Genomic DNA, 6973 nt, shown 5'->3' on the forward strand with positions numbered 1-6973 from the left:
TGTTCTGGTGTTCAGTGAAGTATTTGTGCGAAGAGAAACTGGACGGTGTTTGGGGTGGCTCAAATTAAACACCTACAAGGTCTGATTTGGCTACTATAAGCCTGTATGGTATCGACTAACTTGATCCTCAATGTGTTTCCTCACTACTACAAAGTCGCATGCAATTTTGTCACACTCATAGCTTTTGTATATGAAGGGTGAGAAGTCCAAGTCTGAGGAACAGAGACCGCAGGAGGGGGTGTGTGCATAGAGCAGGTCAGAGGGGGCAAGCCATGGAGGAACTTGTAGGTGCGCATGAGGCTCTTAGGTGATGGGAATCTGACAGGGATCCAATGTAAGTTTGGGACACAAGTATGTCTTACATTTTCAGTAGCCTTATATATAGAAGAAATCTTCAGATACAGGGCTATTGTGGCAAGTTATGTAAAGCAGTTCCATAAAATACTTTTTATATAAAGTAATATAAATGTAAAGCAGTTCCATAAAATAATTTTTTACTGAACTGCTTTACAATATGTTCGACAGTAGACCTGTAAAACAGTGTGCTATATTAGCCATTGTGTGCTGTGCCTAGGGCTGTTGCGGTGACTGTATTACCGTCACACCTGGCGGTCATGAAGGCAGTCAAATTCCATGTGACCGTCTAATCACGGTAAAAAAAATCACCTTTATTTAACCAGGTAGGCTAGTTGAGAACAAATTCTCATTTGCAACTGTGACCTGGCCAAGATAAAGCAAAGCAGTTCGACACATACAACAGCACAGTCACACATGGAATAAACAAACATACAGTCAATAATACAGTACAAAAATCTATATACAGCATGTGCAAGTGAGGTAGGATAAGAGAGGTAAGGCAATAAATAGGCCGTGGTGGCAAAGTAATTACAATATAGCAATTAAACACTGGAATGGTAGGATGTGCAGAAGATGAATGTGCAAGTTGAGATACTGGGGTGCAAAGGAGCAAGATAAATAAATGCAGTATGGGGATGAGGTAGATTGGATGGGCTATTTACAGATGAGTTATGTGCAGTGATCTGTGAGCTGCTCTGGCAGCTGGTGCTTAAAGCTAGTGAGGGAGGTAAGAGTCTCCAACTTCAGAGATTTTTGCAGTTCGTTCCAGTCATTGGCAGCAGAGGACTGGAAGGAGAGGCGGCCAAAGAAAGAATTGGCTTTGGGGGTGACCAGTGAGATATACCTGCTGGAACGCGTCCTACGGGTGGGTGCTGCTATGGTGACCAGTGAGCTGACATAAGGTGGCGCTTTACCTAGCAGAGACTTGTAGATGACCTGGAGCCAGTGGGTTTGGCGACGAGTATGAAGCGAGGGCCAGCCAATGAGAGCATACAGGTCGCAGTGGTGGGTAGTGTATGGGACTTAGGTGACAAAACGGATGGCACTGTGATAGACTGCATCCAATTTGTTGAGTAGAGTGTTGGAGGCTATTTTGTAAATGACATCGCCGAAGTCGAGGATCGGTAGGATGGTCAGTTTTACGAGGGTATGTTTGGCAGCATGAGTGAAGGATGCTTTGTTGCGAAATAGGAAGCCAATTCTAAATTTAATTTTGAAATGGAGATGTTTAATGTGAGTCTGGAAGGAGAGTTTACAGTCTAACCAGACACCTAGGAATTTGTAGTTGTCCACATATTCTAAGTCAGAACCGTCCAGAGTAGTGATGCTGGACGGGCGGGCAGGTGCAGGCAGCGATCGATTGAAGAGCATGCATTTAAGAGCAGTTGGAGGCCACGGAAGGAGAGTTGTATGGCATTGAAGCTCATCTGGAGGTTAGTTAACACAATGTCCAACGAAGGGCCAGAGGTATACAGAATGGTGTCGTCTGCATAGAGGTGGATCAAAGAATCACCAGCAGCGAGAGCGACATCATTGATGTATACAGAGAAGAGAGTTGGCTCGAGAATTGAACCCTGTGGCACCCCCATAGAGATTTCCAGAGGTCCGGACAACAGGCCCTCCGATTTGACATACTGAACTCTATCGGAGAAGTAGTTGGTCAACCAAGCGAGGCAATCATTTGAGAAACCAAGGCTGTTGAGTCTGCCAATAAGAATGTTGTGATTGACTGAGTCGAAAGCCTTAGCCAGGTCGATGAATACGGCTGCACAGTAATGTCTCTTATCGATGGCAGTTATGATATCGTTTAGGACCTTGAGCGTGGCTGAGGTGCACCCATGACCAGCTCTGAAACCAGATTGCATAGCGGAGAAGGTACGGTGAGATCCGAAATGGTCGGTAATCTGTTTGTTGACTTGGCTTTCAAAGACCTTAGAAAGGCAGGGTAGAATAGATATAGGTCTGTAGCAGTTTGGGTCTAGAGTGTCTCCCCCTTTGAAGAGGGGGATGACCGCGGCAGCTTTCCAATCTATGGGAATCTCAGACGATACGAAAGAGAGGTTGAACAGGCTAGTAATAGGGGTTGCAACAATTTCGGCAGATCATTTTAGAAAGAGAGGGTCCAGATTGTCTAGCCCGGCTGATTTGTAGGGGAGAGAAGTGGGGGAGGTTGGTGCGAGTTGCTGTGGGGTGCTCAGGGCTGTTGACCGGGGTAGGGGTAGCCGTAGACAAATGCTTATTGAAATTCACAATTATTGTTGATTTATCGGTAGTGACAGTGTTTCCTAGCCTCAGTGCAGTGGGCAGCTGGGAAGAGGTGCTCTTATTCTCCATGGACTTTACAGTGTCCCAGAACTGTTTTGAGTTTGTACTACAGGATGCAAATTTCTGTTTGAAAAAGCTAGCCTTAGCTTTCCTAACTGCCTGTGTATATTGGTTCCTAACTTCCCTGAAAAGTTGCATATCATGGGGGCTATTCGATGCTAATGCAGAACGCCACAGGATGTTTTTGTGCTGGTCAAGGGCAGACAGGTCTGGAGTGAACCAAGGGCTATATCTATTCCTGGTTCAACATTTTTTGAATGGAGCATGCTTATTTAAGATGGTGAGGAAGGCACTTTTAAAGAATAACCAGGCATCCTCTACTGATGGGATGAGGTCAATGTCATTCCAGGATACATTGTCATTCCAGGTCGATTAGAAAGGCCTGTTCGCTGAAGTGTTTTAGGGAGCGTTTGACAGTGATGAGGGGTGGTCGTTTGACCGCAGACCCATTACGGATGCAGGCAATGAGGCAGTGATCACTGAGATCTTGGTTGAAAACAGCAGAGATGTATTTGGAGGGCGAGTTAGTTAGGATAATATCTATGAGGGTGCCCATGTTTACGGATTTGGGGTTGTGCCTGGTAGGTTCATTGATAATTTGTGTGAGTTTAAGGGCATCAAGCTTAGATTGTAGGATGGCCGGGGTGTTAAGCATGTCCCAGTTTAGGTCACCTAGCAGCACAAGCTCAGAAGATAGATGGGGGGCAATCAATTCACATATGGTGTCCAGGGCACAGCTGGGAGCAGAGGGTGGTCTATAGCAAGCGGCAACGGTGAGAGACTTGTTTCTGGAAAGGTGAATTTTTAGGAGTAGAAGCTCAAATTGTTTTGGTACAGACCTGGATAGTAAGATAGAACTCTGCAGGCTATCTCTGCAGTAGATTGCAACTCCCATCAGCTTTCTATAGGCTAGGCCTAATATATTTATTTATTTACTTTTCTAATATTAAGCAAATTGCTTATCTTTACAACAGGACTATAGCCTACTTGGCTGGCATGAAAAAACCACAGGAAAAGCATCCTCCATTTGCTATTTAAGTGCACAGAAGATGTATTTTTTCACGCTGCCCCTGTTTCGAGACAGGTGCATGATTCTTTACATTTAAAAAAAATGTAACCTTTATTTAACGAGCAATGTCAATTAAGAACTCATTCTTATTTACAATGACGGCCTGGCAAAAGGCCTAATGCGGGGATGGGGGCTGGGATTCAAAATACATTTAATAAAAATATAGGACAAAACACACATCACGACAAGAGAGACAACACAACACTACATAAAGAGAGACCTAAGACAACAACATAGCATGGCAGCAACACATAACACAGCATGGTAGCAACACAACATGACAACAACATGGTACCAACACAACATGATAGCAGCAGAAAACATGGTACAAAAATGATTGGGCACAGACAACAGCACAAAGGGCAAGAAGATAGAGACAATACATCACGCAAAGCAGCCACAACTGTCAGTAAGAGTGTCCATGATTGAGTCTTTGAATGAAGAAATTGAGATAAAACTGTCCAGTTTGAGTGTTTGTTGCAGCCCGTTCCAGTCGCTAGCTGCAGCAAACTGAAAAGACAAGCGACCCAGGGATGTGTGCTTTGGGGACCTTTAACAGAATGTGACTGGCAGAACGGGTGTTGTATGTGGAGGATGAGGGCTGCAGTAGATATCTCAATTAGGGGGGACTAAGCCCTAAGAGTGTTTTATAAATAAGCATTAACCAGTGGGTCTTGCGACGGATATACAGAGATGACCAGTCTACAGAAGAGTATAGAGTGCAGTGATGTGTCTGTCCTATAAGGAGCATTTGTGGAAAATCTGATGGCCGAATGGTAAAGAAAATCTAGCCGCTCGAGCACCCTTACCTGCCGATCTATAAATTACGTCTCCGTAATCTAGCATGAATAGGATGGTCATCTGAATCAGGGTTAGTTTGGAAGCTGGGGTGAAAGAGGAGCGATTACGTTCGTAATGGCTGCTATTTCACCGTTGGTGACAGGCAGTGGCTGAGACAGCAGATGTTCTGACAATATACACTGCACTCTTTGAGTGAGGTAGTTAGTAAACCAGGCCAAAGACCCCTCAGAGACACCAATGCTCCTTAGCCGGCCCACAAGAATGGACTGGTCTACTGTATCAACAGCTTTGGCCAAGTCAATAAAAATAGCAGCACAACATTGTTTACAATCAAGTGCAAACATCATTGAGGACCTTTAAGGTCGCAGTGACACATCCATAACCTGAGCGGAAACCAGATTGCATACCAGAGAAAATACTATAGACATCAAGAAAGCCAGTCAGTTGATTATTGACTAGTTTTTCCAAAACTTTTGATAAACAGGGAAAAATAGAAATAGACCTGTAACAGTTAGGATGAGCTTGATCTCCCCTTTTAAATAAAGGACGAACCGTGGCTGCCTTCCAAGCAATGGGAACCTCCCCAGAGAGAAGAGAGGTTAAAAAGGTCAGAGATAGGCTTGGCGATTATAGGGGCAGCAACCTTAGTGAAGAAGGTTCTAAACAGTCTGACCCAGAAGTTTTTGGGGAGTCAAGTTTAAGGAAATCCGTAAGCACCTCGGACTCAGTGACCGCCTGCAGGGAGAAACTTTGTAGCGGGGCAGGGGAAAAAGAGGGAGGAGCATCGGGCTAGTCGCATTAGAAGGGGTGGGAGATGAGAAAATGTTGGACAGGCAAGGAGGCATGGCTGAGTCAAATAGGAATCCTGACTTAATGAAGTGGTGATTAAAAAGCTCAACAACCACATCATTAACTTTAAGGGACATGGGCAGCTGTGAGGAGGAGGGTTTATTCTCCAGGTCTTTAACCGTTTTCCAGAACTTCTTGGGGTTAGACCCACAGAGAGAGAACTGCTCTTTAAAGTAACTAACTTTGGCCTACCGGATAGCTTGAGTGCACTTATTTATTGTTTGCCTGAACGAGAGCCAGTCAGCCTGAGTATGCATGTGCCGAGATTTTCGCCAAATGCAATTCTTGAGGTGGAGTAACTCTGCAAGATCACGGTCGAACCGACAGAGGGGATCAAGCTTATTCTATACCAATATACGGAGGCCAGGTCATGAAGGAAGGCTTGCTCATTAAAGTTTTTAGCAAGAGTCTATGACAAATCAGGACAGGTCGTTTCACTGAGCAGCCATTACCAACACAGGCTGTAAAACAGTGATCACTAAGGTCATTGCAGAAAACACCAGACTGATACCTATCAGGATTATTTGTGAGGATAACATTGAAGAGAGTAGTCTTTTCTGGGTGTTTGGAGTCATACCTTGTGGGATTGGTAATAATCTGAGAAAGATTTAGGGAGTCCCATTGCTTTAGGACTTGGTCAGGTGGTTTAAGCATGTCCCAGTTTAGGTTACCTAGCAGGACGAATAAAACAAACATTTTCATTTTACCCAAACACATACAGTTGAATTTGGAAGTTTACATACACCTTAGCCAAATACATTTAAACTCAGTTTTTCACAATTTCTGACATTTAATTCCCTGTCTTAGGTCAGTTAGGATCACCACTTTATTTTAAGAATGTGAAATGCCAGAATAATAGTAGAGAATGATTTATTTCAGCTTTTATTTCTTTCCTCACATGGGTCAGAAGTTTACATACACTCAACTAGTATTTGGTAGCATTGCCTTTAAATTGTTCAATTTAGGTCAAATGTTTCTGATAGCCTTCCACAAGCTTCCCACAATAAGTTGGGTGAATTTTGGCCCATTCCTACTGACAGAGCTGGTGTAACTGAGTCGGGTTTGAGGGCCTCCTTGCTTGCACACGCTTTTTCAGTTCTGCCCACACATTTTCTATAGGATTGAGGTCAGGGCTTTGTGATTGCCACTCCAATACCTTGACTTTGTTTTCCTTAAGCCATTTTGCCACAACTTTGGAAGTATGCTTGGGGTCATTGTCCATTTGGAAGACCCATTTGCGACCAAGCTTTAACTTCCTGACTGATGTCTTGAGATGTTGCTTCAATATATCCACGTAATTTTCCATCTTCATGATGCCATCTATTTTGTGAAGTGCACCAGTCCCTCCTGCAGCAAAGCACCCCCACAACATGATGCTACCACCCCTGTGCTTCACGGTTGGGATGTTGTTCTTCGGCTTGCAAGCCTCCCCATTTTTCCTCCAAACATAACGATGGTCATTATGGCCAAACAGTTCTATTTTTGTTTCATCAGACCAGAGGACGTTTCTCCAAAAAGTACGATCTTCGTCCCCATGTGCAGTTGCAAACTGTAGTCTGGCTTTTTTATGGC

Source organism: Salvelinus namaycush, chromosome 7, assembly GCF_016432855.1.
Source record: "Salvelinus namaycush isolate Seneca chromosome 7, SaNama_1.0, whole genome shotgun sequence".
Classification (NCBI taxonomy): Eukaryota; Metazoa; Chordata; class Actinopteri; order Salmoniformes; family Salmonidae; genus Salvelinus; species Salvelinus namaycush.